Source organism: Somniosus microcephalus, chromosome 10 (assembly GCF_052327205.1).
Source record: "Somniosus microcephalus isolate GS21.2 chromosome 10, FLI_Smic_1.0, whole genome shotgun sequence".
Taxonomy (NCBI): Eukaryota; Metazoa; Chordata; class Chondrichthyes; order Squaliformes; family Somniosidae; genus Somniosus; species Somniosus microcephalus.
The window spans coordinates 50,906,882-50,931,276 of record NC_140996.1 but is presented as its reverse complement, the minus strand read 5'-3'; the positions used below and the strand labels follow the sequence as shown (position 1 = coordinate 50,931,276).

The 24,395-nt window shown below is 47.6% G+C and overlaps 1 pseudogene; it reads right to left on the bottom strand.

Moving 5' to 3' along the window:
* Nucleotides 1–9,695: 9,695 nt before the first annotated feature.
* LOC147111507 (uncharacterized) overlaps nucleotides 9,696–24,395 on the bottom strand; it is a 110,981-nt pseudogene continuing 96,281 nt past the window's right edge.

The following is a 24,395-nucleotide window of genomic DNA, read 5'->3' as shown; positions in this document are numbered from 1 at the left end:
ACTCTTAAAGGCGTAACCGTCTCGATAAAAATAGAAGAGAATGCAATTCCCAAGTTTTTCAAAGCAAGACCGGTACCATATGCAATTCGCCCAGCCATCAAGGCAGAGCTGGAGAATCTGGAGAAGGCAGGCGTGTTGTCTAAGGTCGACTGGAGCGAGTGGGCGACACCCATCGTTCCTGTCATGAAGAAAACGTTAAGCAATAAGTCTGAGGAGCCAAGGAAGGTTCGCATCTGTGGGGATTTCAAGGTGACGGTGAACCCAGTCCTTCACACACTACAATATCCTCTTCCAAGGATAGAAGACATCTTTGCCTCACTGTCTGGAGGGAAGCGTTTTACAAAAATTGACCGAGCACAAGCATATTTGCAGATGGAGGTTGAAGAATCCTTTAGGAAGTATCTCACGATAAACACTCACAAAGTTCTTTCAGTATCATCGATTGATATTCGGAGTAGCATCAGCTCCGGCGATATGGCAAAGAGCGATGGAACAAGTCCTGCAAGGGATTCTGGGGACTCAGTGTTACTTGGACGACATCCTTGTGACAGGTGAAGATGACAGTGAACACCTTAACAACCTAGAACAGGTGCTCACTAGACTACGGGAACATGGGCTGCGAGCCAACCGCCCCAAGTGCGAATTTTTTAAGAAACAGATATCGTATTGTGGCCACATGATTGATGAAGTGGGGTTACATAAGTCCCCTGACAAAATTGAAGCGATTGTTAAGGCCCCAGCGCCTGAAAATGTGTCGCAACTGAGGTCATTCCTCGGATTGGTGAATTACTACCATAAGTTTTTGCCGAATTTGTCGACAATTCTGCACCCACTGAACGCCCTGCTACGAACGGGAGTAGCATGGAAATGGAGTAATGACTGTAAGCGGGCCTTTCAGAAGAGTAAGGACTTAATCACTTCAAGAGAAGTATTGGCTCACTACAACCCAGCACTGCCGATCAGACTGGCGTGTGATGCGTCTCCCTACGACATTGGGGCGGTACTGTCACATAAATTCCTTGATGGTTTAGAGAGGCTGATAGCTTTTGCGTCACGCTCGTTAGCTTCTGCCGAGCGTAACTACGCCCAGATTGACAGAGAGGCCCTTAGCCTAGTGTGGGGGGTGAAGAAGTTCAATCACTATCTGCACGGTCAAAAATTTACTCTACTAACCGATCATCAACCTCTTGTCTCCATTTTCAACCCTCAGCAGGGTTTACCGATAATGACAGCGCAACGGCGGCAGAGGTGGTCCCTTTTCCTAGGGGCACACCAATATGACATCGAGTACAAAGGAACTAAACAGCATGGGAATGCTGATGGATTGTCACGCCTACCATTGCCGACGGTGGAAGAAGAAGACTTTGCAGTGGATCCAATGGAGTTATTCCACTCGATCATAGTCGAATGTCTCCCTGTGACGAATGCAAACATAGAAAAGGAAACACGGAATGACCCGACACTATCACGGGTCTATGATTTAACGGTGAAGGGATGGCCAACACATGGCGAACCACTGCTGCCAGCATTCTTGCTGAGGAGAGAACAGCTGTCAGTGTGCAGAGGAACCTAGATGTGTGGATCCAGAGTAGTAATTCCACCTAAGTTGACGGATAGAGTGCTCAATGAGCTTCATGAGGGTCATCTGGGTGGGGTAAAAATGAAGAACTTAGCCAGAGCATTTGTGTGGTGGCCGGGAATCGATAGAGAAATCAAAGAGATGACGAAGAGCTGTGCAGGATGCCAGAAGGTCCAAAACGCCCCACCTCAAGCTACTCTACATCCATGGGAGTGGCCCTCATCTCCATGGCAAAGGGTGCACATTGATTTTGCTGGTCCCTTCATGGACTCGATGTTTTTAACTGCGATGGATGCACATTCAAAGTGGCCAGAGGTAATAAAAATGTCATCAACCACCACGGAAAAAACTATCACAGTTTTAAGAACCATATGCGCCAGGAATGGGCTGCCTGAACAGATTTGCTCTGACAATGGACCACAGCTTGTGTCTGAAGAGTTCCGGAGGTTCTTAAAGAACAATGGTGTTAAGCATTACACATCTGCCCCATATCATCCAGCCACTAATGGATTGGCCGAGAGGTTTGTTCAAACATTCAAGAAGGCTATCAAGGCAATGTGTAATGAAGATATACCCCTACAACACAAGGTGGACAACTTCTTGTTTGCCTACCGGAATGCGACACATGCCGTTACCAACCAAACCCCAGCCATGATGTTCTTCAATCGAAGACTACGATGCCGCTTGGATTTGGTTAAGCCAAACGTCCGAAGAGATGTGGAGAACAGGCAGTTTCAGAATATGAATGAAAGGCCGACCAGGAGTTTTAAGATAGGTCAACCAGTTTTGGCCCGGGACTACCGCACTGAGAAATGGCAGCCAGGAACGATTTGTACACGGCAAGGACCTCTCATGTATACCGTGGACGTTGGAGAGCGCATTGTAAGACGCCATGCTGACCAGATTCTAGAGTCACTGGAAAACGTCAACTCCACACCATGGTCTGATACACCTGGCAATGAAATCGACGTACCAATTGCAGCTACCGCAGAATCAGTGATATTGGAAGCAGATGAACCAAACAACGACATTGATCCCGACTCAACATTGCCAGAAGAACCTGATACCCCAAAGAGGCGTTATCCAGACAGAATCAGGAAGCCTCCTCAAAGACTGAACTTATAATTGCTTAAACTTGACCAATGTATCTAGCAACCGTAATTGTGATTGTAATTAGTTATCATTTAGTTGTTAAATGAATGTTATGTACTGTTTATCTAAAAGGGGAGGAATTGTTGTGTATGTGCCTTTAAGAGAATAACTGGTCTCAGACTGCAGTACCGGCAGTGACCACCCCTGTATAAAAGGTGCTAGTGAGCCTCTGTAGTTTCAGTTTCCCGATTGACTTCAATCAGTAAAGACTTGTTTTGTTCAACTCCTGCTGTCCGTGTCTCAATCATACACGGACATAATAAGTCCCTTTAAGGACCACTGGTTAGGCTGCTCCAGCGCAGCCCATTTGTACACCAATTTCAATTGGGGTGTTACAAACCATTAGAACCCCGATTTGCATATGCAAGGCACCTAGGCCTAGAAATTCAGTAAGGCGCTGCCAGCTTTGCGGCCAGTTACCGCCTAAAGAGGGCTTCTGCGCCAATAGAGGAGGTTGCGCTGATATTGAGCTCGGCGGTAATGGCGGCGGTAGCCGTTAGCGCTGCGCCGGCACCGATGACGTCATTGGTGTGCGCAGTGCCCCGTTTCCGCCCCGATGCCGGCCCAACGCCCATATTCAGTTGCCGCCGCCTCCTCCGTGGCGGCCGCTACTAACATCTGGAGACCAGGGCCTTACTGCAGCCTTAGTGGGGCGCATAAAGGTGGAGGCGCAGCCGGCCGCTTTTTCGGCGGCCGCCTGCCCGCACCTCCTTCCCCGGCCTCCTCCACCACCCCCCCCGGCGGCATTGCCGGCTGCTTTCCGTGAGCCCGGCACTTCTCCGTGGTGCCGGGCTCATTTGCCGGCACAATCCAGCGGCGATCTCCCCATTGCAGGCACCTCCACCTTAAGAGAAGGAGGAGTCCTGCAGTACCGCAGCCTGCCGCACTGCATCGGGTGTCGCAGCGGCACCTAGAGCGCTGAAATTCAGTTTCAGCGCCCCAAGCGGGGGCGGGCACACCCTGGAATAGCGCCCGGTTCCGACTTGGGGCGCATAAACTGAATATCTGACGGTCGCAATTGGCTCCGCGCCCAGCGCTAACTTTTGGGCGCTAGCCAGCTGGCGGGGCCATAGTGAATTTCTAGGCCCTAATGCCCTATTCAGGTGGGTGCCCTGCACAACTAAAATCACCTGCTTTCAATGTAACAGTGGCACTGCAGTGGGGTAGATTGGGAGTGAGGGATCACGACCTGAAATTGGTCTCCCAACCTTTGTTTTATGTTCAAAAAATGGGCAAAATGAAGTTGAATTTCTTCTTCAATGTCTTAACTGAAAGATGGCAGGTCCAAAATGCAGCACTCCCTCTGTACTACAGTGAAGTTTTAGTCTAGAATAGGGGGGTAAAGTTCTATAATGAGGTTTGAACCCATGACCGTCTAACTCAGGTAAAAATGCTACTGCAGAGCCAAGCTACTACATAGGTTACTTTTTACCAGATCAACAAATGATAAATATTTGCTGGAGGTTTCATAGCTGATCTACAAGGATTTCTCCCTGCATTTGTTGATCTGATTACTTGATTGCTAAACAGCCAAATACCAGCAATTTTGAAATTGTTGGGTATGAAATTGGTCTTCGGCAGAAGTACAAATTGGGCGACAGCGAATTGGCAGCTCATTTAACACTTTGCCTGAAAATCAGATAGGGTGTAAAACAGGCTGCTGATTCGCTATCGGTGAACAGCCGAAGACCAATTTCACCCCCCATTAATTTTTGGTATGAGAATATATACTTACATCTTAATAATATATATAGCTTCAAAAGTATAAGATAACCTCATGAGACTGGATCAATATTTTAAAGATTCCAAATAGATTGATGAAGCTTATAAATTTAAGTTGGTTGCCTAATCAAATTTTAGAGTATTCCATGTATCTCCACAAACGATCACAAAGACTTGCATTAATCAAGATTCATCAGGTGAAGACCATTTTTTCATCATTGCTATCTATTTAAAAGCAATGAAAGAGTTACAAGGAATTATTAGGATATGACTCTGTGAAGAGTCACTGAGCCAGCCTGCATGAAGGAAATGAATTATCAGGCCAGAAATTACTGCAAAGACATTAATTGGACTTTTTAATCGCACCGTTCACACCACACTATTGCTGGAACATCAAAGTGATAACAGTGCAGCAATGTCAATGTTGCATCAGGGACCTTATGAATATCATGCCCAATGGTCTATCTCCTTAACCAATGAAAGAAAAAGTTAGAGAAAGAAACAAAGCGAATGAAGGACACAGAAATTGGGTGAATTAAAGTCAAATTAGACACAGAAAGAGAAATAAAGAGGGGAAAAGAAAGTGGATTAAGAGAGAGAGAAAGAGACAGAAAGGATAATTAAGACAAAAATTTAAAAGAGCAAGCAGAAAAGGAGAACATTGTAACCCTGTTGTGTTTGGGAATTGTTATACTAGCCCGTGAGAAGTTAATGAGTGAATAGGAGTGTGAAATGTACAAATATTCTTCACCCATGAAGTATAGAACAGTCATGAGCAGGAACAGTAAAATTGCTTTCATAGGAGCACAGGAATTGCTACATGAGAAAAGGACAAGGTTCATCTAGATTGCCTTCTATCATCCTGGAAGTCGCATGATACAATAATAATGGAGTTGTTGACTAATCATAGCAATCAATCTCTATCAATTAGTCGCCAACAGACCCAGACATGACACGAGAAAAACCCTAGTGGTGGAGAGCTTTGGGAACCATAGGTCCAAAGTCACCTGTTCCTCCCAAGCATGCTGCACTTACCACGTCCTTACTCATATACTGTACCCCAAAATGTTATACCCTGAAAGAAATCTATCTAATTTGCATTTCTGAGTGTCAAAACAGCTTTGCATCCTGAAAATTATTGCTCTGTCACTAACAGTGTTAAATAAACTCATATTTGTTCATAATTCTTTGTAACAGTTCTGTTTTTAAAAATTACTGCTGATGTTGCTGTTTTGCTATTCAGTCCTAATTTTGATTAAAATTGTAATGCTTTTTCAATGGAATGTACAATCTTAATTAACTCATTTCACAACTGAAATGAATGTTTTAAGAAGTGAATTACATTACTTTATCAGCTACTGCTTATCCTCACTTCTAATCACTTTTGGAAAGGGGGCATTTTTCAATTAAAGCCAAGGCATGATAAGATAAATCAGTGCAATAATACTGTTCCCTCCATTCCTACCACAAATACTAGAAACAACCATTCTGTGACACAGAACTCATTGGAACCTATATTCAGTTTTGACAAACATTGGATGGGCGGTGGGCAGGGTAAGCCCTCTGCCCACCTAATGTTTACTGGTGAGAGGCCCAACCAATTTTCAGAGTTAGGCCTCATTAACATGCCGTTGGTGAGCTGCCCGCCCGTTTGGAGGGCAGGCGGGCAACTCGCTGATTGAGAGGTGTATCCTACGTCAATTAAAAGGGAGGTTTGGGTGATAGTTGGAGTGAGGCGACAGAGGAACCAGCAGAGGTTGGGATAGTTTTTCATCATTCAAAAAACTCACCTTTTCTGTTTTCAGAGTGGACTCCAGCAGTCCCTTCAAGGATTACTAGATGGACCACTGTATGTACAGTTCCATTGGACGGGGCTTAAGCAGGGATCCTATAACGCCAAAGAACTCCGATTTACATGGGCTAATGAGGAGCGTGGCTTTTATCCGCAAGCACCTGTGCCGTTCATAGGAAGGACCTCACCAAACTGGTGACCATCCTGACAACAGCAGGAACAGAACTGCAAGTGCTGTATCACTAGTTTCAGAGTGCTACCACTTCATTCTCATCAAGGACAGGGGATGTAAATTGTCCCCATTAATCTTAATTTCCATCAATTTAAAATAGATTATTTGTTACGAATTTGTGTCTGCCGCAGATAACTACTCGGATTCAGTGATGTCAGTTGTTTACTTAAGTGGTCTGGTCACCTGCTTCCTCTGGAAGTTTACTCCCAATGGGGGCTAAATTGGGTCGTGTAGCACCTGTTTTTTAGGTGCTATGCATCCAAATAAGACTCAAAAATGGGGTCCAACAGGCACGCGCACCTTTCCAGCGGGAAATGTGCAGGACGTCTCCTTCATAAAGGCATTGGCGTGCCTACCATCCGCCGGCAGCATGCATAGCAGCAAGATGATGATGCGAATCAGTGTGCTATGCTGATTTGAAGCCACCAATACCATTTTCCAACTCCACACTCCAGCCTGTGTCCTGTATTAACCTCGCACAGCTGAACACAACGTTAAACTGAATGAAAGGCCGCCGACCAGCGCTATTTAACGGGATCATGAAGCACTTACTGGTTAGCTGTTGGATTATTTCTCCTGACTGCTGGTGCAATTGTACATGTTGGGAGGAGAAGGAGAAGGAGAACAGCTCTCAGCAGGAGGCCAAATCCATTGAGTGACTTCAGGGAACAATTCTCTTACCTCAACTTCAGCGCCAGCCAATGCATGAGATGTCTTTGCTTCGCTAAATAGGGCGAGACTGAAATCTGCAATCTTCTGCAGCCACAACTGCAACCTCAAAGCAGGGCAAGGAGCGCATTGCCTGTGGCTGTTGTGGGGGGGCATCCTTTACCTGGTTTATGGTAATTTACCTGGTCAGGCAGCCTTTTTGCCACTGCACTGTGACCAATTCCAATTAGTGGTTTCAAATCGCTAAACCCCTCCTTCCAGTTCTGACTGGAGGAACTTATATTTAATGATATATTAAAACGGACAAATGGTCTGGATGCAAGAAAGTCAAATTTTATTAAAACTAAGAAACTACACCACACGATCAAAGTAATCATGGTAAAATTGCTTAAATAGGGGAGGAAAAACGGACACAATGAGGGAAATCGACTAAAATACAATTCTAACGAAATCCCCACTTTACTCCCACCCCTAAGCCTATCCTAAGTTGCCTTGTGCAAGGCCAGAAATATATATGCTCACCTCTGCAATGCCAGCTCCATGCCCCATGAGATCTTCACTGCCCTGAAGTAAAGAAACACCCCAGTGTTGTAAAAGTAAACTGCTGGTGTTTTACTTCTTCAGACAGACTCCACACTGTAGAGGGCACACGGAGGGAAGCCAGCGAGAGAGGGATGCCTCTGAGAAGCCATCTCTTATACCCCAATTTTGGGGCCGAAATGTTCCCGCCCAGATCCGGAGGTTTCTGGGCTAGAACAAAAGGGATCCAACTGTCCCCATTGTCCAGTACTGGCTGATTCATCCAAACCCATTGTTTAAACTGTTTTCTTTTCAGTTTAAATGTGCCTTACGTAAATGTGAATGGGCTTTCCAATAAAGCTGCAGTGATTTGAAGGTGTCCATTTCCTTGCTTGCTTGAGTAAACAGCCTTGAAGGCATTGTAAACAGAAAGTCATTATCCTGTGGTCAACCCAAAACTGCAGTCAAGTGGTTTAATCCCTTGTGCAAACATCCTTTTTGCAGTTTCTGTAAACAAATCGATTATCTCTGCGGGGAGGGAACTCCCGAACTGCCTTTGATTGGCAGTTTAGTCAGCCATCTTTGATCCTCCCCTTTTCACAGACACCCATGAGCTGCTTCCAAGTCTTTTGTCCTTGGCCATGCTTTCTGATGGCCATTTTTTATCCCTAGGCAATTTAAACTGTTCAAAACTCAAGAGTACATCCTTTAATAAAATGTACAATCTTAAAGTGTGCGATTTTCACAAAGTTCTTTGATTCCAGTGTCCAAGTGCTGCCTAGCCTACTAGCTTTTAACGCAGCCTTTTTTTTCAGTTCCAGGTATGTTTTAAAACATTGTCCAACCCAGAGACAATTTAAATCACAAAAGTCTTCGTCCACGATGTGGATTAATGTTTCCCGATCTTCGGGGGCTGAGGGGATTTTGCGAACCCCTAAACTGTCAAGGTGACTGTGGCGCTGAACTTATATGCATCTGGCTCCTTTCAGGTTGCTGCTGGAGATAAAAGCAACATCTCACAATTTTCAGTAGATTGCTGTATAAGGGAGGTCACTGAGAATTCTATACCAAAAGAAACACATTCATCTCATTCCTTCTTGCCAGAGACTAGCAAGAACAGTGAGCACTGGGGTTTGCATTGATTGCAGGCTTTCCCATGGTGCAGGTTGCCATGACTTCTCTGCTCCCCATCTGAACTCGGCCATTTTCATCAACCAAAAAATGGATTGTCCTCTTTCTAACAACACAATACAAAAACACCAAAAGAGATTCCACTCCTTCAATATGCAGCTGGTGTGCAACCACAGGCAGTGCATCATGCAGATGAATGCGCATTATCCTGCCAACAGTCACGATTCATTCTGCAGCAGTCCTTAATTCCACCTGTATTTAAACCACATGGCAAGTCAAAGGCTGGCTACTTGGTGACAAGGGTTATCCCATAATGACATGGCTCATGGCTCCGCTCCGGAACCCACGCATACGTGCACAGCAGGCCTACATTGAGAGCCATGCTGCCATGAAGAACATTATACAGCACACCATTGGTGCCCAAAAGCAATGATTCCACTGCCTGGACCATTCTAGAGGAGCCGAGCACCACACAGCTGAGCGTGTATCAAGATTTGTAGTCCTATGCTGCCCAACCTGGCCATTATGAGGGAAGAGCGCTTGTCACAATCTATCAAGTGAGAAACTGAGGTGCAGGACAATGAAGCAGAGGAGGAGAAAGTGGAGGAGTAGGAGGAGGGAGTGCAAGAGGAAGTCAAGGAAGCGGAAGAGGAAGGGTAGCTACAACATAGACAGCCCCTTTCTGCCCGAACTCTACGTGATCAGATTATTCATGAGTGAAAGCAGTAACCTCAACTGCACCTCCCCATTCAACAACAGTCCCACAACCCTTACCTTTCGTCTACCACTGACAATCAACTCATCCTCCTTCCAACAACACAAAAATAAAACCACCAGAAAATGCTAATTCTAATTCAATTTTATAAATTCATTCATTAAATAATGCATGAAAAATGAAACTAAGCCGCTTTGTACATCCCCTTAGCGCCTCTCTTCCATGTGCCTTTACCTTTCCCAGTACACCTATGAGCTGCTTCCCCAGTGGCTGCAAGCATGGGTGGTGGAAGGATGCTGACTTTCAAGTGAGGAAACTGCAGGTGGCCTTGGAGGGTGACCTCGAGCAGCTCTGGGCCTAGTGGACCCGGCTTCAGGCTGCAGCATCTTGGCCAGGCTGGAGCAGTCTGGGCTGGCTGGCTGACAGGCAACAGCAAGTGCACTGGCAGAGTTGTAGGAGTGGGGGCAGGAATGCTGTCATCCTAAGAGAGGACAGCAGTTTCCTATTATATAGAGCCACTGCCACTCTCCTGGAGCAGCACCTCAGCAATCCTGCTGATCTGTTGCAGAACAGATTGATGGACTGCTGTGACACCCTGGAAGCTCTTTTGAACAGTTGTATGGAGAGTCATGATGGCAGCAGTCTGAGCTTGCAAGGCAGCAGTCTGAGCTTCCACTGCAGCACTCAGACCTTTGATGGAAGCTGTGTGTGCTGCAATGGAAGCTGTGATGTTGGTCATCAAACGCTGCATAATGGTAGGTTCCACAAGTGTGCTGATGGAGATGATCACCCGTCCATGTTTGAAAAGATGGCTCCAAGCTCTGTGCAAAGCCCTGTGCCAAGTTGGTGCAGGACTCCTCCATGCTCCTTGACATTGAGCGCAGGCTTTCTGCTAGGTTTTCCAATGCACCAAGCATTTGGGTGTGTACACCAATCAGCCTTTTTCTGTAGCCTGGCCCATCAAAGTCCTCAACTGGGTCCTCTGCAGCAGAAATAGTATGCAACCTTGCCCTCCGATGAGCTGACACCTGCGCTATCCTTTCCCCTCACCAAGGCCCATGCACACTTGTGCCCGGTGTTTCACCATTTGCAGATCCCTCTTCTATTCTAGCCTCTAAAATATGTAGAGTATCATTCTCTGAGCTGGTGGCTGCAAGTGTAAGGTCGAGTGATGGTGTTGTTTCATTTTCACTGTCTTCTTCTTCCTCCTCTGACTGGGAAGGGTCCAGTTCTTGGGTATATGAAATGAAAAAGGGGCAAGTATTGCGTTGTGGTGAAGGGAGGGGAGAAATTAAGCAGTGTGTGCTGACACCATCGGCTGCTTGTAAGTCAGAAGATATTGTGGCTGGAGGGAGATGTGGGAAGAGAGAAGAAGGATTAATATGCAGAGACCTTCATCAGCAATTCCTCCAGCTCCACCAGTGGCCAAGGCCTCAGTGATGAGCCTTCCCATGATGGCCAGCACTATCTTCTCAATGGGGTTAACACACGCAGGTGTGCTTTCCCTCCTCCAGTTCTTTGCTGCTGCCTCCTGTTATGTGCCACCTTCTCCTGCAAGAAAGAGGGAAGTGTGTCAGTGAGTGTCCTGCAATATGTTTGGGTGATGTGACTGTCATGGTTTAATAGCTGCAAGTGTGTATGAGTTGTGTGCCGTTACAAGGCTTGCAGTAGTGCTAAGTGTGTGAGGGTGAGGTCAACCACATGAATTTAAGGGTTGAGTACTGATTGATAGAGATTGTTGGTAGTTGGGTAAATTGAGCAGTGGATGAGGCATGTGTGCAGTTTGTAGAATATACAATTTGAAGATTGAACTCACTCATCTTTACAACTCGTGTCAGATCATTAAACTTCTTCCTGCACTGCATGCATGTTATTGCAGCTGTACTCCTGGTATTGATCTCCTTCTCTACTTCTTCCCGCTGCCTCCTGAATATATTTCTCAAGAGCCTCCTGCACCCCCACCCCCACCTCCCTGTAGATACAAGGGGGGGGGGTAATTATAATCCCCAAAAATGGATGGGTATGGGTCGGGTGGGATGATAAAATGTAAGAAATATCAAACCCGAACCCAACTTGCCTCGAACCAACTCACTTCCGGTTATAAATATTTTAATGAGGCTACTGCCTCAGACTTTATCTCTCAACTTTAACACTGACCGGTCGGGTTTCCCATGCCTTGGGAAACCCGACAGGAAAAGGGAGGAGAGGACTGCTGCATGGAAGAGGTAAGCACTTTTCCAGCACTACTTTGGGCCAGGAGGAGCAGGAGTGCTTCCCCCCAATCTGGCCCTCTCCAAGCGATCCACTAGAAAGGGATGATTTACTTGTACAAGCATCCATCAGTACTCCTTGCACGCCCTGCATACTTTAAAAACTTTTAATACATATTGCACCAAACCAGTACTTCAATAAAATCTTAAAAAATCCATATTTGCTTGTCCAGGCCCAGCACTGTTATCGACAACGCTAAGGCCCTCACCAAAATGGAGGCTGCCGAGTCCCGCGCCAGAGGCGGGCATTAGAGGCCGCTATTTTTTTCCAGGGTTGCGGCGGAAATGGGTGGCGGCAAGTGGCTCAATTTCTGGGTCATTGTATATAAAGGAGCAGGGTTTTCACCATTTCTTTGGAGGGCTCAAAAGATACTGAAACTGAAAAGCCACTCTCTGTATACAGTTAGGCTGATCAACTGTACTGTGTATCAATAAAGTCTGTTCCATATAGTATTCAACAAAGTATCTCGTGCTTACTTGAAACGTGTGGTTGCGAACCAGATAAGGAAGGAGGCTGACTGCTAACATTTTGTGCCGTGAACTCATCCAACGAATACACAGATGGTGAATATGATTTAATATTGATAGTGTATATAACTAGCTCCTGGAAATCATGATCTAGGGAATAGGAGGGAATCAGACAAAATAGTTAGTTTATTGACCAAGTTTGTCCCTTTGAAGATTTCTGACTGGATTAAAAGTAAAGGTGGGTCTTACAATTTTTCCCAAGAAATTTTAAACGGGAGTAGGGAGCAAATTGAACAGGCATGATCAAATGCAGGCTGAAAATAGGGTCTTGAAGGCAGAAATAGAGAAACTTAAAGAGGTGTACAATGCAGTCAGGGTCCACGCTGTGCAAGCTACTAATTCCTTCCTGGCGAGTCACGCTGCTGTGGTGCAAATGTGTGATGAGAGAGGGGAATTGGAAGATGATTTTTGCAGCTTATTGGTGAGGTGGACAGGCTACAGATAGACATGGTGCTGGAAAAGGTGTGCCTGCAGAAACAGAAACAAACAGAGAAACAGACACAGAAACAGAAACAAAAAGACAGTGGCCTTGGGCTAATAATGAACAGTTTGAAATTTCGCTCATTAATTCGGAAAACGAAGCCATGGATGAGAAACTGATGCAGAATTACAGACCGGTAAGCCTGACATCGGTAGTGGGGAAAATGCTAGAGTCCCTTATAAAAGATGTAATAGCAGAGCACTTGGAAAACAGTGACAGGATCAGACAAAGTCAACATGGATTTACAAAAGGTAAATCGTGCTTGACTAATCTACTGGAATTTTTTGAGGATGTAACTGGTAAAATAGATAAGGGAGAACCAGTGGATGTGGTGTATTTGGACTTTCAGAAGGCTTTCGATAAGGTCCCGCATAAGAGATTAGCATGTACAGTTAAGGCACATAGGATTGGGGGCAAGGTATTGACTGGATAGAGAACTGGTTCGCAGGCAGAAAGCAAAGAGTTGGTATAAACGGGTCTTTTTCCGAGTGGCAGGGAGTGACTAGCGGGGTACCACAGGGATCGGTCCTTGGACCCCAGCTATTCACAATATATATTAATGATCTAGACAAGGGAACTAGATGTAATATCTCCAAATTTGCAGATGACACAAAGCTGGGTGGGCGTGTGGGCTGTGAGGAGGATGCCGAGAAACTCCAGGATGATTTTGACAGGTTGGGTGATTGGGCAAAAGCATGGCAGATGCAATATAATGTGGATAAATGTGAGGTTATCCACTTTGGTGGCAAAAACAGGAAGGCAGATTATTATCTGAATGGCAATAGATTGGGAGAAGGGGAAGTGCAACGAGACCTGGGTGTCCTTGTGCACCAGTCGCTGAAGGTAAGCATGCAGGTGCAGCAGGCGGTTAAGAAGGCAAATGGCATGTTGGCCTTCGTAGTGAGAGGGTTTGAGTAAAGGAACAAGGATGTCTTGCTGCAGTTATACAGGCCCTTGGTGAGACCACACCTTGAGTATTGTGTGCAGTTTTGGTCACCTTATCTGAGGAAGGATGTTCTTGCCAATGAAGGAGTTCAGCGAAGATTCACCAGGCTGATACCTGGGATGGCAGGAATGACGTATGAGGAGAGATTGGGTCGATTGGGCTTGTACTCGCTGGAGTTTAGAAGAATGAGAGGGGATCTCATTGAAACTTATAAAATTCCGACAGGGCTGGACAGACTAGATGCAGGAAGGAAGGTCCCGATGGTCGGGGAGTCCAGAACCAGGGGTCACAGTCTAACGATAAGGGGTTGGCCATTTAGGACTGAAATGAGGAGGAATTTCTTCACCCAGAGAGTGGTGAACCTGTGGAATTCTCTACCACACAAGGCAGTAGAGGCCAATACATTAAATATATTCAAGAAGGAGTTGGATATATTTCTTAAGGCTAAAGGGATCAAGGGGTACGGGGAGAAAGCAGGGACCGGGTACTGAATTGGATGATCAGCCATGATCGCATTGAATGGCGGAGTAGGCTCGAGGGGCCGAATGGCCTACTCCTGCTCCTATCTTCTATATTTCTATGTTTCTAAGAAATAGTTAGAGATGAAAGCAATGGGAGAAGCTTACTCAGAAGCACTTAAAGCTTTTGTAGGAAAAGAAAGACTTTAATTTAGGACATAGGACATAGCACCTTTCACGACCACTGGATGTCCCAAAGCGTTTACAGCCAAAGAAGTACATTTTTTTAAGTGTAGTCACTGTTGTAAGGTGATGTGGGAAACGCAGCAGTCAATTTGTGCACAGCAAACTCCCACAAACAGCAATGTGATAATGGCCATATAATCTGTCTAGTCTATTTTAGTGATGTTGGAGGGATAACTATTGGCCAAGACACTGAGGACAACACATCTGCTTTTCTTCAAAATAGCGTCATGGTGTCTTTTACGTCCACCTGAGAGTGCAGACTCTCGTCTCGTCCGAAAGACGGCACCTCCGACAGTACAACACTCCTCAGTACTGCAGTGGAGCATCAGCCTAGATAGTTGTCTAAGAACTGATGAGATGTTCAGTGAAAAGCTAAAATGTGGGAGTTGTAAGCATGGTCTAAAGTGATGCGAAATGGGAATTGGAATGTTGAAAATGTTGAGAGAGGCGGTTATAGCAGTTCCAAAGTGTGAATTGAGAAAAGGATTGGGACTCTCGATTGGATCTTCAGTGTACCCTTTACCCTGTACTTTATGTCGTTACACCTCTCCCATATACAAGAAAAAGGTGTTAAGAATTGTGAATTGTGCAGGAGGAATCAGGCTTGTGTGAGGACACTGACTGTGAGCTTGAAATTTTGTATCAGTACAAAATGGGATTCAGTAGAAAACATCAGAAATTGAAAATTGGCTAAAGTGAAAAGGAAAAATTAGTCCATGATGGAATAAAGGAAAAAGTGGAAAATCATGTCTCATTCCTGCTGTTCTACAGAAGTTTTTGTGTGCATGTTAATGTTTCTTAACAAAGCATGCGTGACTGTTACTGTATCACTGGCTGTGTCTCCTCCCTCTTTTTCAAGATGTGTAGGGCTAAAAATTCAGGGCTTTACACCACCCATCACCATCAAAAAATACTGTAAAGAGGGCAGCTGCCACTCTTTCACCAGCTGCTGGCGGGTCCCGCGCCATCTTCCATTTTCCCAGGCCTGGCAGCATTGCCAGTAATATGCATCAGCCTGCAAATTAAAATGAGGAAGTGATGACACACCAACTTAACGTCACCACAGCGAACTGGGACCTTTGCGTTGAGTTCACTGCTAGGTCCTAAGCTCGCAAGGTAAACCCAGCATACAAGCAGACTCACAAAAGTGCTGTCAGCACCTCTTAAAGGGCCACACACATCTTTCAAGTAAGTTTGCATTTAAGATTTTGGACTTTGTTTTTTATTTTATTGAAGTAGTGGTTTGCTGCAATAGATTTTTAAAGTTTTTTAAGGCCTCGGATGGTAAAATAAGGCCTCTAAGAAGACAGAAAAAGCTGCAGCATCCATGGAGAGAGAAACAGAGTTCACATCTCAGGTCAAGATGCTGCCTGCCCTGCTGAGAATTTCCAGCATTTTATGCTGTCATTTCAGGTTTACTGCATCCGCTTGCAGAGGGAAGAGGAAGACGCAGAAGAATAAGAAACTGAAAAGGAAGAAGCTGAAGAGGAGGAAGCAGAAGAGGAGGAAGCAAAAGGAAGGATACAACCCAGACAGCCCCTTTCTGGCTGGCATATCCAGGATGGAATCATCTGCCCGCAGTACCAGTGACCACAACCCTAATTTCCCTTATGACACTTGTCCCACATCTTACCTTCCCTCTGTTACTGACTATCAAAGTGTTCTCTTGGCCATGATGCTGAAATAAAACCACCACAAAGCAAAACTTTCCAATACAACTTTATACATCTATCCAATATGACATAAAGAAATCAACTCATCACCCTTATGCATTCTCTTAGTGACTAGCTTGTGTGTGACTTTGCCTATCTTACTGATGTCTTGCAGTGCTACCAACATTTCTGCAGCATGGCTGGTGAAAGGCTGCTGACTTTCAGTAAGGGAGGCTGCAAATGTCCTTGCTGGTCGACCTTGAGGAGTTGGTGGCTGGGAATGTGAAATCAAATAACGGTGTTTCTTCTTCTTTTTCTTCTTCTTCTGCTTCACTCTCCTCTCCCTCTTCTTGGTCAACCACTGGCTGGGCAGGCTGCATTTCTTTGGTGTGTGAAATTCAGAAAGCACAAGGGTGGAATTGTGGTGAGGGGAGAGCAGGAAAGCAAGAGGTGCATACTGGAAGGAGGATAATGTACGAAGATACCAACATTTTATCTCCTTTCTGCCCTGCAGCTGGCCAAGGGCTCAGCCATTCCACTGCCAAGAGTGGCCTGCACTGTCTCCTCCAAGGGAGTGAGGTGAAGCTAGGAATGAGAGACGTGGCTTTTGATTGGTACAGATTGTTGGTAGGTGAGTGATTGAAGGCGGGGTGGGGGGTAGTCATGCATTGAGCAGTGTGTGAGACTAGTGGTGCAGTTGTTGGGAGACGACTTTTAACGATGCATTCAATGACCTTGACCAGTGGTCTGAAGTCATAAAGCTTCTTAGGGCACTGGTGCCAAGTGGTGAGGTGACACTGCTGGCAGTGATAGCCTCGGTCATCTGGTCCCACATCTTTCTTTCTGGAGGGCCTCCTGGCCCCTGTGGGTAGAGGATCTCTCTTGTAGCGTTGACCCCCTGCACAAAGCTGGAGTGCGGCATGTGAGACCCTGGGTGCCCCTTCCCTGGCTTTCGGAGACATTTGTGTTAGTGCTGAAGTACTGTTTCCCAATTTTTGAGGTTCGGAAGGGAATTCAGCTTTAGGAGCTGAAGATTCCCATTTGGGACTTCTTTATATTGTTAATTTTTTTTTAAGGCAGTAAGGGTTGAAAACTGCATTTGTTCACTTCATTTTAATTTTTATTAGTGCTGAAGGCATTGCCCTTTTAATTACCCATAATTCCTTGCGAACTCCATAGTCTCACTTCCAGAGGCTGTTAGAAGCTGGGATGCTGCCCCTGGATGGGAACTTCGACTTCCATGCCTGCACTAACGCCAGCATGAGGGAATTACACAGTAAGTAGGGCTTGGCTAAAAATCTTTAGCCTCCAGCGTGAATTTTTCACCAGTAATGCTTTGTCCATTTTCAGTGGCCGTTAATCCGAGTTGCCGGTGATTCCGGCAAGTCTTGTGGCGGCCACAAATTTTTCCCCCATTGTGTTTAACATATTGGTGTGAATTAAATTGGAGTTATTGAGGTTAACTTACCTATTTGTTTGTTTTCTTTGGAACAGTGGAGGTTGAGGGGAGACCTTATTGAGGTGTATAAAATTATGAGGGGCCTTGATAGAGTGGACAGGAAGGACCTATTTCCCTTAGCAGAGGGGTCAAAAACCAATGGCATAGATTTAAAGTAATTAGTAGGAGGTTTAGAGGGGATTGGAGGGGAAATTTCTTCACCCAGAGGGTTGTGGGGGTCTGGAACTCACTGCCTGAAAGGGTGGTAGAGGCAGAAACCCTCACCACATTTAAAAAGTGCTTGGACGTGCATTTGAAGTGCCGTAACCTACAGGGCTACGGACCAAGAGCTGGAAAGTGGGATTAGACTGGATAGCTCTTTGTCGGCCAGCGCAGATATGATGGGCCGAAATGGCCTCCTTCCGTGCTGTAAATTTCTTTGATTCTATTAATTTGTCAAAACCAGACTTTTGTTGTGGCCATGGTGAAATTCTGGTTGTTGTAAATTGTGTGAGAGTTTCCAAATAATTAGCATTTGTGAATTTCTGACCAATGTCAAGTACTCAAATGCTTTAAGGTAATTGTTTAATCAGCTTGGTGGTACTGGAAGGTGTGACCAAGGGGGGATAAAAGGGGGAATGCTACTGCTGCATGTATGGTAATGATCTGAAGACATCTTGCAGTTGGATTGTACTAAAGAATTGTTTCACAGAGGTCTGGATTTTCACGGGGAAAGCGGGTTGGGGTGGGTGGGGGCTCCGATGCGGGCAGGAAACCCAGGAGACTGGGTTTCCCACAGGCCCTGCCGACTTTAATGACAGGGTCTGATTTACATCTGAAGCCTCTGTTTCCTGCCCGCAGCCAGCCAGATGGAAAGGCTAGCTGGCTGTGGGTGGGTAGGCCTGTGGCACTGTAGGGGGTTTCTCTTGCTCGTTCTGGTCTCCTACCAGGCTTCGTGCAATAATTACCCTTGAGTGGTTCGACCCACTCTTCCCTACGGTTCTAGACCTTGGACTTAGTGTGATGAAATATATTCCATTCATCACTGCCTGTGACTGTGGTCGGTTTCAGTGTCATTTCCCTTCCCCCAGTCCTCATTGTATTATGTATTGGAATGTGCTGGAATGTGCTGTGTGTAGGGCTCCGCCCATACCTGGCCCCTTTTGTAAGCTGGCTCAGTGTGGCCTCAGCCTCCAGAAGGAAGACATCTCTCTCTTTTACGTGTTACTTTCTAAGTTAATAAAAGCCTTATTTTGTTTCACTAACATCGAGTCTCGGAACTTATTGAGGCACATCAATTTTATTAACTTACTTTTCAACACTATGGACCAACTCCTGAAACCCGAACGTTTGGATTTGGATCAACATGCTCCGGACGCATCAGCACGCTTCGGACACTGGTTTGAGTGTATGGAATTCTTCCTGGACAATTCCGCAGCCGTCAAAGACGCTACGGACGCTGCGAGGATGAGACTCGGAATTCTGCGGAATTGGGTAAGCCACCGGGTTTACCCCTTCATCCAAGACGCCGATACGTACCTGGCCGCCTGCGACATCTTAAAGGCGCATTACCAGCAGCCTACGAATGAGGTGTATCCTAGGCATCTACTCGCTACTCGCGCACAGCGACCTGGGGAATCGGTGGAGGAGTTCCTAAGCATCCTGAAAATGCTTGGCAAAGACTGTAAGTGCCGAGATGTAAAAGCCGCAGTGTACACCGACGAGCTTGTTCGCGATGCCTTTATCACAGGCCTCAGCTCCACTTACATCTGGCAAAGACTGCTGGAAAAAACGGGGTTGGACTTGAAACAGGCTGCGGACACCGCGCGGTCCCTGGATGTGGCCCAGAGAAACTCGGACGCCTACTCTTCAGCCCGCGCCGTCCACGCCACCACGTGCGCACCGAGGGCACCGCCATCTTGGAAGGCATCTTCCCCGCCCGGCAGCCCGACACCGGCGGGGCCCAGCTCTCCCCCCAGAAGCCCTACGACAGCCGCGACGCGTCAGGGACCCAACTGCTACTTCTGCGGGCAGCCAAAGCACACCAGAAACCTGTGCCCGGCGAAAGGCACCACCTGCTTTAAGTGCGGTAAGAAGGGGCACTTCGGGAAGGTGTGCAGAGGGAACCCCGCTGGAAAACCAACCGCCGGAAAACCCGCAACCGCCGCGTGTGCGCCGTGGGAGCGGCCATCTTGGACGCCATCTTGCCCGACCTCGTGGGGTCCGCCATCTTATGAGCAGACAGCGTGGACGCCATCTTGTATCGATCAGGGCCCTACAGTGGCATCGGTCACAGTGGACCAGACCAGGCCGCACCCGCTATCCAAATCAATGGTGGACATCGAGGTAAACGGGTGCCGGGTTAAATGCTTAATTGACAGTGGAAGCACGGAGAGTTTTATCCACCCTGAACTGGCACAGCAACTCTCCCTAAAGGTGGTCCCTACTCAGGGTACCATCTCTATGGCTGATAAAACCCAGACATCGACCATTCTGGGTTACTGCACGGTACAATTGGGCGTTAACGGAACTGTATACGATAATTTTAAACTGTTAATCATGAAGAACCTATGTGCGAGCGTGATCTTGGGCCTGGATTTCCAGTGCAACCACCAAAGCATCACGCTCAAGTACGGTGGGTCCCAGCCGCCCCTCACAGTGTGCGGTCTGGCTACCCTGAAGGTAAAGCCACCTTCGCTATTCGCGAACCTTACCCCTAACTGCCGGCCAATAGCGACCAAAAGCAGGAGGTACAGCTGGGAGGACAGGCGGTTTATCGCGACCGAGGTAGACAGGCTCCTGAAAGAGCGCATTATTGAACGCAGCAACAGCCCGTGGCGTGCCCAAGTGGTAGTGGTAAGGGGTAGCGAGAAGAAACGGATGGTGATCGACTATAGTCAAACGATCAACAGGTACACCCAACTAGACGCCTACCCGCTACCCCGCATATCAGAAATGGTGAACCAAATCGCCCAATACCGGGTGTTCTCCACCATCGACCTCAAGTCAGCGTACCACCAGCTCCCTATCAGACCAGAGGACCGCCCGTACACCGCCTTCGAGGCGAACGGACGCCTCTACCAATTCCTCAGAGCCCCCTTTGGGGTGACGAATGGGGTCTCGGTCTTTCAGAGGGAGATGGACCGCATGGTCGATGACCACCACTTGCAGGCAACCTTCCCCTACCTCGACAACGTCACCATCTGTGGCCACAATCAGCAGGATCACGACTCGAACCTCGAGAGGTTCCTGGAAACCGCACAAAAACTCAACCTCACCTGCAACGAGGACAAGTGCGTTTTCAACACCACGCGCCTCTGCATACTAGGCAGCGTGGTGGAGAATGGGGAAATCGGACCAGACCCCGACCGATTGCGCCCCCTACGGGAGCTGCCCCTGCCCAACACTCCCAAAGCCCTGAAAAGGTGCCTGGGGTTATTTTCTTATTATTCCCAATGGGTCCCCAACTACTCCGACAAAGCCCGCCCCCTCTTGAAAGCATCCTCTTTTCCGCTCTCTGCTGAGGCCCACGCCGCCTTCAAAAGCATTAAGCAGGATATTGAGCGGGCCACGCTACAGGCAGTGGACGAGAACACTCCATTTCAAGTGGAAAGTGATGCGTCTGACTTCGCCTTGGCGGCCACCCTCAACCAGGCGGGGCGGCCCGTAGCTTTCTTCTCGAGGACCCTCCAAGGGCCCGAGATCAGACACTCCTCCGTGGAAAAGGAGGCCCAAGCCATCGTGGAGGCAGTGCGCCACTGGCGCCACTACCTAGCCGGCAAACGTTTCACCCTACTTACCGACCAGCGGTCGGTAGCGTTTATGTTCAACAATAAACAGAGGGGGAAGATTAAAAATGATAAGATTCTTAGGTGGCGGATCGAGCTCTCCACCTTCGAGTACGACATCATTTACCGGCCAGGGGCCCATAACGAATCCCCTGACGCCCTCTCACGAGGGATGTGTGCCAGTGCCACCGGGGATCGGCTACAGACCCTCCACAACGACCTCTGCCACCCAGGGGTCACGCGGCTGTTCCACTTCATAAAGTCCCGTAACTTACCCTACTCGATTGAGGAAGTTCGGTCTCTGACCAGGAACTGCCGCACTTGCGCTGAGTGCAAGCCTCGGTTCTACCGCCCAGATAGAGCCCACTTAATCCCCTTGGACGGTGGCAGCACGGTGGCATAGTGGTTAGCACTGTTGCCTCACAGCGTCAGGGACCCGGGTTCGAATCCGGCCTCGGGTGACTGTCTGTGTGGAGTTTGCACATTCTCCCCGTGTTTGCGTGGGTTTTCTCCGGGTGCTCCGGTTTCCTCCCACAGTCCAAAGATGTGCGGGTTAGGTTGATTGGCTATGATAAATTGACCCTTAGTGTTAGGGGGATTAAATACGTGGGGTTACGGGGATAGGGTGGGATATGTGTTGATGTAGGGGTTGCGGGGATCGGGTGGGATATGTGTCGGTGCAGGCTCGATGGGCCGAAATGGCCTCTATCTGCACTGTGTGATTTCTGTGATACTTCTGTGATTAATCAAAGCTACACGGCCCTTTGAGCAGCTCAGCTTAGATTTCAAGGACCCCCTCCCGTCCGTCGACCGCAATGTTTACTTCCTGAACATTGTGGACGAATACTCCCGGTTCCCATTCGCCTTCCCCTGCCCAGACATGACCAGCGCCACGGTCATTAAATGCCTCAACAGCCTGTTCTGCCTGTTCGGTATGCCGAGCTACATCCATACGGATAGGGGGGCGTCCTTCATGAGTGAAGAGCTACGCCAGTACATGCTGTCCAAGGGGATCGCCACGAGCCGTACCACCAGCTACAACCCCCGGGGTAACGGCCAGGTGGAGCGAGAGAACGGGACAATGTGGAAAGCAGTCACTCTAGCTCTAAGGACCAAGGGCCTCCCTATCTCCCGCTGGCAGGAAGTCCTCTCGGATGTGCTCCATTCGATACGGTCGCTATTGTGTACGGCCACTAATGCCACGCCTCATGAACGTATGTTTGTCTTTCCCCGGAAATCCACCTCAGGTGTATCCATGCCGTCATGGCTCTCCACCCCAGGTCCGGTACTCGTGCGAAGGCATGTGAGGGGCCACAAGACGGACCCTCTCGTGGAGCCAGTACACCTACTCCACGCCAACCCCCAATACGCATATGTCCGGCACGCCGACGGAAGGGAGGACACCATGTCCATAAAAGACGTCGCCCCAGCCGGCATCGACAACAACCACGGCAATAGCAGCGACAACGATCACAGCAATTCTTACCCACCCACTACTCTTTTCAACGATCACAGCAACCCTTACCCACCCACTACTCTTTCATCACCCCCGGAAGAACATCGACCAACGGCACCCCCACCAACTACCCCTTCAACAACCCTGGCGGCACCCCCGGCAGAGACCCAGGAGGCTACCGGGGACACCCAGCCGACACCCGCGGCACCACGTCGGTCGCAGAGGACTATCAAACCCCCGAACAGACTAAATCTATAGAAGGGGTGAATGTGATGAAATATATTCCATTCATCACTGCCTGTGACTGTGGTCGGTTTCAGTGTCATTTCCCTTCCCCCAGTCCTCATTGTGTTATGTATTGGAATGTGCTGGAATGTGCTGTGTGTAGGGCTCCGCCCATACCTGGCCCCTTTTGTAAGCTGGCTCAGTGTGGCCTCAGCCTCCAGAAGGAAGACATCTCTCTCTTTTACGTGTTACTTTCTAAGTTAATAAAAGCCTTATTTTGTTTCGCTAACATTGAGTCTCGGAACTTATTGAGGCACATCACTTAGGTGCAGGGAACTGTAGTGCAGAGAAAAACTCAATAGACCAGGTTGAATAGCACAAAATGGATGCTTTTATTATTAAACAGTTTGCAGCATTATAGAATACATGTCATAAGCATAGATTAAAGTAACTACAAGCATGCACATATCTATAAACTGAACTCTATGGAAATGGGAAACACACGGCACATCGTAAAAGGGGAAACACATTACGATTACCCTTAACCCCCTCCCCTAGACCTAAACTAAGTTTCGACTTGAGGAACTCGGGATCATGCTCACCACTTTCAGATTCGCGAAAAGGGGGTTCGCAGCCTTTTGGCACAGCTTTCCGTCGTCACGTGGATTTGGAAACTTCTGGCGCAGTTTGTTTTTCTTACACGATGAAGCAGCAGATACAGCCTTGATGAGCGCTCGTCATGGATAAAATCGGTTAAACCTGTGTTACCTTTACTGAAAGGCTGCCGAAGAACTGGATACACATGGAGATTCTGCTACCGATGTGATGTTGTAGAAATGGATGCACATGGAAGGTCCGTTACCGAATGGGATGTTGAGGCACTGGAGTGCTAGGCCCTGAGTGTCTTCTTCTCCGGCCTGGGTCATCGATCTCCCGATGGTCTTCCTCGGGGCGGGACGCTGGTCCCAAAAAGCTTTCTTTATGCAGTCATAATGTCCTTCTGAGGGTGTCTTCTTCTTCGGCCTGGGTCGTCGATGATCTCCCGACAAAGGTACCCGGGCCACCCTCCTTCGTCTTCCCGTCGTGGCCGAGCCTTGTTTGGCCGAAGAGTCCGTCCCGAAGCGTTCTCAAAAGAAGAGATGTCCTGAATCGAATCGTAACTACTGAATCGTGTTCCCGAAGCGTGAATCTGAAGCGAAGCCCCGAAGCGTACCGAAGTGAATCATGAAGTGAAGCCCCGAAACGTACAGATGGACCTTTTCAATCCACTGTTATACCTTTTTGGGACAGTCTTATCTCCCGCCAAATCATAGTCTAGTCTTTGTAATATTTTTGGCGGGCAGAAATCTCTGCAGGGGCGCTTTGTCTTTGTAACGGGAGCTGGTGATAGCTTAAC